The 12,242-nt window shown below is 43.3% G+C and overlaps 1 long non-coding RNA gene across 1 annotated transcript in view; it reads left to right on the forward strand.

The window, feature by feature from the left end:
• The window catches only part of LOC140481512 (uncharacterized), a 29,588-nt gene extending 19,332 nt beyond the window's left edge, over nucleotides 1-10,256 (forward strand). Inside the window, exon 2 of the long non-coding RNA XR_011961544.1 lies at nucleotides 8,503-10,256. This is a non-coding gene — a long non-coding RNA (uncharacterized lncRNA). The remainder of the gene's footprint in view (nucleotides 1-8,502) is intronic.
• Nucleotides 10,257-12,242: the final 1,986 nt, after the last annotated feature.

Below are 12,242 nucleotides of genomic sequence, written 5' to 3' on the forward strand. Positions count from 1 at the left end.
CTCAGGGAGACAGGATAGGAAGAAGGTGTTTTGTATTGGTCTGTGCATTAAGGATATTGAGATCCTGTTGCGGCTGTACAGGACAATGGTTAAGCCACTTTTGGAATACTGCATTCAATTCTGGTCTCCCTGCTATAGAAATGATGTTGTGAAACTTGAAAGGGATCAGAAAAGGTACACTATTGCCAATGATGTGTTGAGCTACAAGGAGAAGCTGAATAGCTGGGGCCGTTTTCCCTGAACCATCAGGGTCTGAGTGACCTTAAAAAGGTTTATGACATCATGAGGGGCAACCCAGGGTGGGAGAGCCCAAAACTAGAGGGCAGAGGTTTAAGGTGAATGGTGAAAGATTTAAAAGGGACCCAAGGGGGCAACTTCTTCAGACACAGCATGCTGTGTGTATGGAATGAGCTGCCAGAGGCTGAAAATGAAAAGGCATCTAGAAGGGTACTGTATATGAATAGGAAGGGTTTAGAAGGAAATGATTGAAATTTTGGCAAATGGAACCAGATTAATTGAAGATATCTGGTCAGCGTGGATGGGTTGGACCGAAGGGTCTGTTTCCAGGCTGTACTGCTCCAAACTCTACAACTCTGTTATTCTGCATCAGCCATGTGTTTGTTTACTCACTCAAATTGTCTAAATCATATTGATGCCTCCTTGTAACCTCCTCACAATTGACTATCCTACCCAGTTTTATGTCATCAGCAAACTTGGAAATTGAGCATTTGATTCCCTCATCCAGATCATTTACGTATTTTGTGAATAGCTGGGACCCATGCACTGATTCTTGCAGTATCCCACTAATGACTGGCTGCTACTCAGAAAAAGACCCATTTAAATGTCTCATCTTTGAATGTAATATATCGCTAATTTATTTTGTAAGCCCTGGTTGAGCTAACTTTCTTCTACAGTTTTTAAGCAAGACAGGAAAGATTAATTGTTATAATTGTTATAATTCTTTAACTATGACATATTGCCTATCCACCATCAACCCCTTTTGGTTTGTTCCTTAATCCATCCTTTCAATTTGTGCCTCATACCAGCATAAATACCTTTATTTAGATCCAGGTCCTGAGTTTCAAATTTGACTACTTCACTCTCCATCTTAATAAAGAATACGTTCCTTTATATCTCCACTACTATTTGATGACATATAGGTAACACCCAACAACATTTTTTTGCCCTTGGTGGGTTGGCCATGCTAAATTGCCCAGGAGAAAGTGAGGACTGCAGATGCTGGAGCTCAGAGCCAAGAGTATAGTGCTGGAAAAACACAGCAGCTGAAAATGTGTTGCTGGAATGGCGCAGCAGCTCAGGCAGCATCCAAGGAACAGGAGAATCGACGTTTCGGGCATAAGCCCTTCTTCAGGAATGAGGAAAGTGTGTCCAAGGCTAAGAAAAAAGGTAGGGAGGAGGGACTTGGGGGAGGGGCGTTGGAAATGCGATAGATGGAAGGAGGTCAAGGTGAGGGTGATAGGCCAGAGTGGAATGGGGGCGGAGAGGTCAGGAAGAAGATTGCAGGTTAGGAAGGCGGTGTGAGTTCAAGGGATTTGACTGAGACAAGGTGTGGGGTGGGGATATGAGGAAACTGGAGAAATCTGAGTTCATCCCTTGTGGTTGGAGGGTTCCTAGGCGGAAGATGAGGCGCTCTTCCTCCAACCGTCGTGTTGCTATGGTCTGGTGAGGGTGGAGTCCAAGGACCTGCATGTCCTTGGTGGAGTGGGAGGGGGAGTTGAAGTGTTGAGCCACGGGGTGGTTGGGTTGGTTGGTCTGGGTGTCCCAGAGGTGTTCTCTGAAACGTTCCGCAAGTAGGCGGCCTGTCTCCCCAATATAGAGGAGGCTACGTCGGGTGCAGCGGATGCAATAAATGATGTGTGTGGAGGTGCAGGTGAACTTGTGGCGGATATGGAAGTATCCCTTGGGGCCTTGGAGGGAAGTAAGGGGGGAGGTGTGGGCGCAAGTTTTGCATTTCTTGTGGTTGCAGGGGAAGGTGCTGGGAGTGGAGGTTGGGTTGGTAGGGGGTGTGGACCTGACGAGGGAGTCACGGAGGGAGTGGTCTTTTTGGAACTCCCCACCTTTTCCTCCACTACATCGATGACTGTATCGGTGCTGCCTCGTGCTCCCACGAGGAGGTTGAACAGTTCATCCACTTTACCAACACCTTCCACCCCGACCTCAAATTCACCTGGACTGTCTCAGACTCCTCCCTCCCCTTCCTAGACCTTTCCATTTCTATCTCGGGCGACCGAATCAACACGGACATTTACTATAAACCGACCGACTCCCACAGCTACCTAGACTACACTTCCTCCCACCCTGCCCCCTGTAAAAATGCCATCCCATATTCCCAATTCCTTCGTCTCTGCTGCACCTGCTCCCAGGAGGACCAGTTCCAATACCGTACAACCCAGATGGCCTCCTTCTTCAAAGACCGCAATTTCCCCCCAGACGTGGTCGACGATGCCTTCCACTGCATCTCCTCCACTTCCCGCTCCTCTGCCCTTGAGCCCTGTCCCTCCAACTGCCACCAGGACAGAACCTCACTGGTCCTCACCTACCACCCCACCAATCTCCATATACAGCGTATAATCCGCCGTCATTTCCGCCACCTCCAAACGGACCCCACCACCAGGGATATATTTCCCTCCCCTCCCCTATCAGCATTCCGAAAAGACCACTCCCTCCGTGACTCCCTCGTCAGGTCCACACCCCCCACCAACCCAACCTCCACTCCCAGCACCTTCCCCTGCAACCGCAAGAAATGCAAAACTTGCGCCCACACCTCTCCCCTTAATTCCCTCCAAGGCCCCAAGGGATACTTCCATATCCGCCACAAGTTCACCTGCACCTCCACACACATCATTTATTGCATCCGCTGCACCCGATGTAGCCTCCTCTATATTGGGGAGACAGGCCGCCTACTTGCGGAACGTTTCAGAGAACACCTCTGGGACACCCGGACCAACCAACCCAACCACCCTGTGGCTCAACACTTCAACTCCCCTTCCCACTCCACTAAGGACTTGCAGGTCCTTGGACTCCTTCATCGCCAGACCACAGCAACACGATGGTTGGAGGAAGAGCGCCTCATCTTCCGCCTAGGAACCCTCCAACCACAAGGGATGAACTCAGATTTCTCCAGTTTCCTCATATCCCCTCCCCACACCTTGTCTCAGTCAAGTCCCTTGAACTTAGCACCGCCTTCCTAACCTGCAATCTTCTTCCTGACCTCTCCGCCCCCACCCCACTCCGGCCTATCACCCTCACCTTGACCTCCTTCCACCTATCACATTTCCAACATCCCTCCCCCAAGTCCCTCCTCCCTACCTTTTACCTTAGCCTGCTGGACACACTTTCCTCATTCCTGAAGAAGGGCTTATGCCCGAAACGTCGATTGTCCTGTTCCTTGGATGCTGCCTGACCTGCTGCGCTTTTCCAGCAACACATTTTCAGCTCTGATCTCTAGCATCCGCAGTCCTCACTTTCTCCTCGAAAAACACATCAGGTCAGGCAGCATCTCAGGAGGTCAGTAGCAGGAGAATTGACGTTTCAGACATAAGCCCTTCATCAGGAACTGACCTCCTGTGCTTTTCCGGCTCTACCTTCTAAATGTTCAGGGATGTGTAGGTTAGGTGCGTTAGCCATTTACAAGGATAACTCTGGGTGGGATGTTCCTAAGGGTGGCATGATGGTTTAGTGGTTAGCACTGCTGCCTTACAGTGCCAGGGACCCAGATTTGATTCCAGCCTTGGGTTGCTGTCTATGTGCAGTTTGCACATTCTCCCCAGGTCTGCATGGGTTTCCTCTGCGTGCTCTGGTTTCCTCCCACAGTCCAAAGATCTGCAGGCTAAAATTGCCCACAGTGTTCAGGGATGTGTAGATTAGGTGCATTAGTCAGGGGAAATGCAGAGTAATTTGGGTTATTCTTTGAAGGATTGGTGTGAACCTGTTTGTCCAAATGATCTGTGTCCACACTATATGATTCTATGGTGTTTATAATCCCCATCCGTACAGATTCCACATCATGCTGTTATAAGTGTTTATCTATCCTCACTATTGCATTGAATATTTCTTTACTAACAATGCTACCCTATCTCCTTTCCTACTTTGTCTGTCCTTCGTAAATAATGAATACTCCTGGATGACCAGTTCCCACCAGTGGTAACACTACAGTCATGTCGCTGTAATTGAAACTATATCATGACCATATGTATCGCTTTGCACTGCTAATTTATCTAGCTTATTATAAATGCTATACTCAGTAAGACACAGAAATCTTTAGACTTATCTTTTTAATCTCGTTAGTCGTCTTAGCTTTATATTGCATGAAGATCCCATTTAATTTTCATTGTTCTTTTTTCTGCCTTCCACTCTGGCTTCTTACATTTCTGTCTTTTGTTTCTTTCCTCATTTCTTTTTCCCTTTCTTCCTGCTCAAGATCCTATCTCCTTAATATTTTAAACCCTCCCTCATAATATTAGCAATGCCCATCTCCGTATTATCTTTGGCACCCCTGAGGACATTGATCCTGCTTCTGTCCAGATGCATTCCGTCCTGCTTATGTCAGTTCCACCTTCTTTCTGCAGAACCCATTCCAATGTACCAGCAAATTCAATTCCTCCTCCTACACCATTTTTCCAGGCACATGTTTATCTGCTATATTCCATTTGTTATACCTTCTTTAGAACTTACTACCTTCTAGGTTCTACAGTTTAATTTACATCCTAACTCCCTCTATGCAGCTTGTAGGACTTCATGCCTTATTTCACCTGTGTTATTGGTGCTAATACATACGATGTTCACCCTCCCACTTCAGAATGCCCTGCAGCTACTCCACGACATCTTTGACCCTGACACCAGGGAGTCTCATTTTTTTGGCCACACCTGTTCCTCCTCCTACTGAATCCCCTATCACCATAGATTTCCTGCCCATCTTCCTTCCCTCTTGTGCAGCAGAGCCACCCGTGGTTCCATGGACTTAGCTTCCACTGTTCTCCCCCTGAGAAGTCCTCTCCCTCCCCATTCCCAACAGTGCTTAAAATGGTGAAGAGTTTCTGGTCACAGAGGTCTCCTACACCACCTGTCTGTCTGCCACTCTACAGGGTGGTCATCCATCCACTTTCTACCTGTTTAGTCTTTACCTGTAGTGTGACCACCTCATTGAACATGCTATCCATGGCAAATTCAGCATTGCAGTGACTCCATCAACTGACCCAGCTTGGAATAGCATTAAGCCAGTGACTGCAGCTGGACACACTTCTTGTTCACATAGTTGCTGGGAAAAATGGACATATCGATGACTTCCCACACAGCACAGGAGGAGCACCTCACAATTCCCATGCCATGATTTCCCATTAGATTAAACTTGTTAATTACACTCTTTGAAGTATGCTAATTGTACGAAGGACCTTACTTCGGAGAGGGGGCACAGGTCAATGGCCCATGAGTGGCATCCGACATCTCTGTGGTTTAGCTGAGTCTGAGCCTTACAGTCTCAGCCCATCCTCTGTTCTGACCCTCTGCATACGCCCACCTCCATCAGTCTGGGACAGAGCACTTTACAGTTTAGGGTGGGAGGAGTCCAACATTTTAGGACAGATGAGGAATCTCACAGTCTCTCACCTCCCCTGCATCTCTCTTTATGAGCTGAAATCCTCAGCCCAAGTCACAGCCACTGAACCATTCTCTGGACTTTAGCCAACGTGAGTAGCCTCAGTAGTATACCCATGTAGCTTTGTAGGTCATTCATTTCCAGGGAGTCCAGGATTACTTCTTTTGGGCTTAGTCATATTATAGCATTCTCTGATTGCCACAGAGCTTTTAAAATGTCAGCCACCAACTTCTCACAGATGGTGCATCTTCAGTTCTGACAAAGAGTTATATTAAGTTTAAAATGTTAACTCTGTTTCTCTCTCCACAGATGCTGAGTTTATTTAGTGTTCTCTGCATTTGTTTCACAATGATTTTGCTTTACTTGCCTTCAAAGTTTCCTGGTTCTGATCTCAAGTCTTCCATAGGACCTTCCATATCACCTACAAGAGAGACAGTGAACCAAATCTTCTCATAGCAACAATCACTATCAGATTGCTGCCTTTGCACCTATCCATTCACCTTCCATCCGGCCCCCACATTTTTGGACCCAACTTCTGTTGCTGGAGGCCTCAGAAATGCACAGCATATCTTTAGTCCAACTGAATTCTCATAGTTCCAAAGGGGGGGTCATATCAGACTTGAAACCTTCTCTCCACAGCTGCAGCCAGACCTGCTGAGTTTCTCCAGCACTGACTGTTTTTGTTTAGAATTCTTGTTGAGTGGTTAATTCTTGTTAGTTCTCTAGATGAGCCAGTGGAAAGCCAGGCCATTCTTTACAGCAGTAGCTGCCATATTCTGACAAGTTTATTCATTTATTAACACACTGAACAACAGTTGGACACTTAAACAGCTTCTTCATGTGTTAGTAAATGAGTGTGAGTCATGTGTGTCAGAGGGGTTGGGTGAGGTAAGTAGTAAAGGTATGAGGGGATTGTTGTCACTAGAGAAAGAGGCAAGGTGATGGGGGTAAAATTGGGTATAGTGATGGAAAGTAACATGTTAGGGTAGATAGAGGGTAAGGAGAAAGTGAGGACTGCAGATGCTGACGATCAGAGCTTAAAAATATGTTGCTAGAAAAGCGCAGCAGGTCAGGCAGCATCAAAGGAGAAGGAAAATCGACGTTTCAGGCATAAGCCCTTCTTCAGGAAACCCTTCTTTCCTGAAGAAGGGCTTAAGCCCGAAACGTCAATTCTCCTTCTCCTTTGATGCTGCCTGACCTGCTGCGCTTTTCCAGCAACACATTTTTAAGCTAGATAGAGGGTAAGTTGATGGAGGTAAAGTGACAATGTGGCAGGGTGGCAGGGTAGATGAGAGGATAACTGGTTACTCTGATTGGGTCAGGGTGGGATGTTAGTGAGTTGGGCAAATTTGAGTCAGGGTCAAGGAAAGAAGTCAGGTTGGTTCTGGAGCAGGGATTGAACAAAGAACAAAGAGCAATACAGCACAGGAACAGGCTCTTCAGCTCTACAGGCCTGTGTTGACACACTTTGCCCTTCCATACTATAAACCTCTATCAGTTTATCCCTCAACCTCCTGTGTTCTAGTGAAAGCAAACCCAGTATATCCAACCTTTCTTCATAACTGGAACACAGGATGAAAGCATATGGTTATTTCTCTTCATCAGCAGTGCTGTAAGAAGTGTGAGATTGTACAATAAAGTTTAGATAAGGAGATACTTAATGTGGAGGTATCAGGACCATTAATGAAGCTTCACAATTAATATCCCAGTTTAGATGGTTCTTGCTTCCTACTGTGAGAGCAGCATGGATGTCTCTGGAAGCCTCTTAACTCATCTCCCTCTGTACTTTTGAGACCTTTGTGCCTAATTTCTTCAAACTAGTCTATCTTCTAAAGCAAGTGGTCTTTCTGTGTTCTAACATTGTTGTTGCACTTTGATTTTATTACTTCATTTATCGACATGGACCTGTAAACAGGAATCATTGCTTACATAGTCCTTTGTTAACTTTTGCCTGTACTGTATAAGCATTTGCTAAACTTAATCCTTACACTCATGTGGTAATAGCTCTAAACTCCAGCATCAAACTCCAGGAATGACAAACATTTCTGATGAAGGGCTTTTACCCAAAACATCAATTCTCCTGCTCCTCGGATGCTGCCTGATGTGCTGTGCTTTACCAGCACCACACTCTCGACTCTAATCTCCAGCATCTGCAGTCCTCCCTTTCGCCTCTTCAATTATGTAGCTATATGCTGGTTATCACTGGAAAAAGTTATGGATTATATTGTATTTTGAAAATGTGGTCTGCATTGTCTCATACTTCAGTACTGAAATTGATCAAAGCATTTGCTGAAGCTTCCTTTGATAGAGTAAGATTAAAGTGAAGGCAATAATGAATTTGCCATTATAACTGTTGTCACTATCTAATTAACATTCTGGGATAAATTGTTACCATGTTTGAAGAAGTCAACCTAAAATTACTGTCCATGCTAACATCGACACTTAAGTTATGAGTTTGTCTGTCTTTCCCTAATCCTCATTTCCATGGCTTGAGACATTGACTTCCATTGGACTAATCTTCACTATTTGCAAAGTACTTCAGAATGACTGACCAGGAAGCCCTCCTGATTATACAACCATCAGCTGTAGTGAAGGATGTACAAGCTAGAAATCAGCCTATTTTGTTATATTATAAGTGCACTTTTCATGGCTATAAAATCCTGGAATAGGATTCATGCCCTGAGCTTCATACCCAGAGGTAGGGAAGCAACCATTGTGCTAAAAGAGCTCCTCAATCCATGGTAAGATCAGTAAAGAATCCATGGATTATTCCTTTGGCTCCCAAGGATGGTAGCAGGGTAGAGCTACAGCCAGAACTCATCCACTCGATTTGTTTATTTTTCTTTATTTCTCTTTGGTGTATTTTACTCTCTCTTCTTTCTTCTCAGCAATTTTCTGAACTCCTGGCCTCAGCACTGACTTGGTTTCTCAGACTCAGAGCAGACCTGGCAAAGCATGGTGGTTTCCCGGCTCGGCCCAATGGTGTCTCAGCCCAGTGTGATGGTCACTTAGCCTGGCATGGTAATCTCTCAGCAGCTTGGTGTGGTGGTCTTTTGGAAACCCATGGCAGTCTTTCGACATGGTGTGGCCTCAGTATGAACGTGCAGACCCAAGATGAATCCAGAGTGGTTGCCTCGAAATCCAGCCTTGAAAGCCTTGGAATGAAGTTTGGCGTGGACTGGAGTCAAAGCCTGATTCGGACAGGAGGCTAGGTGCCAGTGTGGACTGGGTTGGAAGGACTGTTGTTTTGAACTTTTTATTTCTCTATTTTCTAATTTATTCTTATGATCTGTAATGCTGAATTTTTTATTTCTGTATTTTCTAACTTTTTTTCCTAAGAATTTGTATGAAGAACCTGTACCTAGGTACTTCTTATATAAGATGGTGCTGGAGGTGGCAATTTGTAAAGTTTTCACCGTACTCTTTTAAATACATGTAACAATAAAGCTAATTCAATTCAATTCAATAGTGTATTCTGGCTCAGCTGCCTGATCACCAAAGGGAAGAAATATCAAGAAACTTCTTCACTTTCATCCAGCTAAGAAGTTCATACCTTGAGAAGTAGTTTGGTGTGACAATTAGCTGTTTGCCCAGAAATGTCTGATCTTGAAATGATATCGGTCTCAAGTATGGTGTTCGAAAGGAGTGCATGTAAAGTTTTCAACTTCATGATGCCCTTCTAACTGATGGTCAATATGGCAAATATTGTACTCTCACATCACTGTTAAAGGATGTTGATCAGGAGGAATTAGTTACAGAGAAAAAGAATAGATATTTAGATCATGCATGATGTTGAAAAACCTGTACACATTGATGTTATTTGTCTTGAGAAAATGCCCAATCAAATGCACAAGTTAAGACATATTTGCATTGAGACAGATGGAGTGTTTGTAGGAATGGGTGCAGTGCTGATCTCATAAAAGTTGAATGTGGTCCAAGCTACCTGGGGACAGCCAGTGGGCTGGAGGCCTGAGTGGAGGGGAAATGGCCAGCGGACTGGAAGCTCAAGTGTAACAGGATGGTTGTTGGACTGGGGACTGGTGCAGGTGGTCAGTGGCTTGTGAGCCCAGTCAGGCCATGTGTTGAAGCTCCCTAAGCTGATCTACTGCAGGCCTTTATAAAAAAGATTGTAATGCTTACCTTTTAGAAGATAGTGAGGTCTACAGATGCCTGAGAAGTCAGAATTGATGAAGGGTTGCACTTGAAAAAACACAACAGGCTAGGTAGCATCTGAGAAGCAAGAAAGTTGGCGTTTCAAACTTAGCCCTTTATCAGGACTGCCAGAACTTTATCCAGTGCCACAGCTTCATTGATGCTTATCTTTTTAACTTTTTTTTTCATTTTTCTAATTTATGCTATGAATAACTGTAAGCAATGTAACCTTTTTCCTTTTTTCCTTTATTTCTCTATTTTGTATCTAAGATCTGTACCTAGATACTTTGTACCTAAGATGGTACGATTTCATTGTACTCCTGTATTTCTGGACTTGAATACATGTGACAATAAAGGATATTCTGTATTCTCTTTAAAATGTAATTGCCAAATATCATGCAATGAATTTGTAGCCTTTCCATAGTCTAATTGTGGTCTGCTTGAAGCTGTAGCATCAAAGATAAGTATCCGAATAAATGATTGTTCAGTAGACAGTAGACTAAATCTTTCAACTGTGTTTCTATCAAATCAATAATAATTTTAACTAAATCCAAAGGCTCAGAATGAAGAGATGCAGAAGTTTGACAGTTAAGTGATTTCTGATTTTAAGGAAAGAATTTGTTAGAGGTTATAGAGCAACTAGGCTTCCAAGGAGCACTGAGGTCCTTAAGTGGAAAGGAGGTCCTTAGGGGTGTCACTCACCAAGGTAAATGGAAAGTATTCCATCACACTCCTGACTTGTGAGTATACTGATAGTGAACAGAACTTGAGAAATTAGGAGATAATTATTTTCTTCAAAATTCTCAATCCCTGGCCTGGTCCTGTAGGCACATTATCGTGGGACTGGTTCACTTAAGTGTCTGGTCAATGGTGCTATCCAGAATTTTAATCTTGGGAAATTCAGCAATTGTAATGTTGTTGAATATCAAGAGCAGAAATTATTTGCTAAATAGCTGGAGTTCATCATTGCCTGACACAAACATTAAATGCCACTTTTTGAAAGTCTGAATGTTTTCCAAATCCTGCTGCATTATAGACATTAGACTGCTTTGGTTTCCAATGAGCCATTAATGGTGCTGAACATGGTGCTAGCATCAGCGACTATCCACAGTTTTAGCTATATAATGAAGGGAAGGTCATTGATGTAACAGTTGGACCAAGAATACTTTCAGCAAGGTCTTGGGGGTGAGACAAATGATCTCCAGCAACCAAAACCTTTATGCTAGATATGAGTCCACCCAATGGAAAGTTTTCCCTCTGATTCCCATTGACTTCAATTTTGCTCGGGTTTCTTGCCTTCACATTTAATCAAATGGGTTGCCTTGACAGTATACCTTGTTCAGTATATTTTATCTGCATTTTAACAAAAGCTGTAATGAAGATCGAAACTGCAAGGCTGTGGCAGAACCAAAAATGTGCTTTGGTGAAGAGGGTATTACTCTGTAAATGGTGCTTCGTAGCACTGTTGGCAAAAGCTTCCATTACTTCACTATGATTTATGTAGTAGAATATAATTTGCTAGAGTAAATTATCTGTGATGCCACAAGAGAAAGTGACATACACCTTTGTTATCTTGAAGGTAAACATTCATTATGAAAAGAAGATGGCATGAGAGATTGTACTTGTAGCTGTCAATATGTTACAGCCAGTGAGAGAGTTTTATACCTAGCAGTCATTGAGAGCTATTGCAACTTTTCAAACCCAACAACTCAGTAACATAGTACAAAGCAGATTAACTGGGTCAGATCTCAATCGACAGGTTTGCATTTACCTGATTTATACAGAGTGGTTTGCATCACATTTTATGCTTAATAAATTGTATTTTTCAAATTAGTATCTAACTCATATGAATAATATGGCATGTCTTTTTTTCTGGTTAAAAAAAACAAGTCTAATCAGTCAGTAAGGTAGAGATAAATTTCACCGAGATTGTTTTCCTAATACTGAGGTAACTTGTCATGACTCACTGAATATAATACACTGTAAATCAAACCCTACTGTTTCCTATATCTTTATACAGTCTTCCAATTTTAGTCTCATCAAAAATAAAGGAAATAAAAAATACGGCCTTTAAACATTACATTCCTGGACTAATGTCAGGAACTCTTCTGATGTCCTGTGTACCTATTATCAGTGCAAGTCTGTAGAAAAACTGGAAAATTTTACATTCAACATGAAGTAATCTAAAAAGCTGACTTTGAGCTGAGTGATGATGGTGACGATGATGAAGCTTTGGGTACTTGTCTTTTACTTATTGGTCAGAAAGTTTCAAATAAATGGATGAATTAGAGTAAACTATCAAGTCCTAGAAATAAAATACATATACAAATATTCAGAGACAGGTATCAGTTCTCATCCAATGGATAATGGAACAAGAGTGACAGAGGAAAACCAAGGGAAGAGTTCCTACCACTTTGATTAGAGAGTGGATTGGTTTCATCACCAGCTACTGAAATTAAAAATAAAAACTGAAAGA

This window comes from Chiloscyllium punctatum, chromosome 9 (assembly GCF_047496795.1).
Source record: "Chiloscyllium punctatum isolate Juve2018m chromosome 9, sChiPun1.3, whole genome shotgun sequence".
In the NCBI taxonomy this organism is placed as follows: domain Eukaryota; kingdom Metazoa; phylum Chordata; class Chondrichthyes; order Orectolobiformes; family Hemiscylliidae; genus Chiloscyllium; species Chiloscyllium punctatum.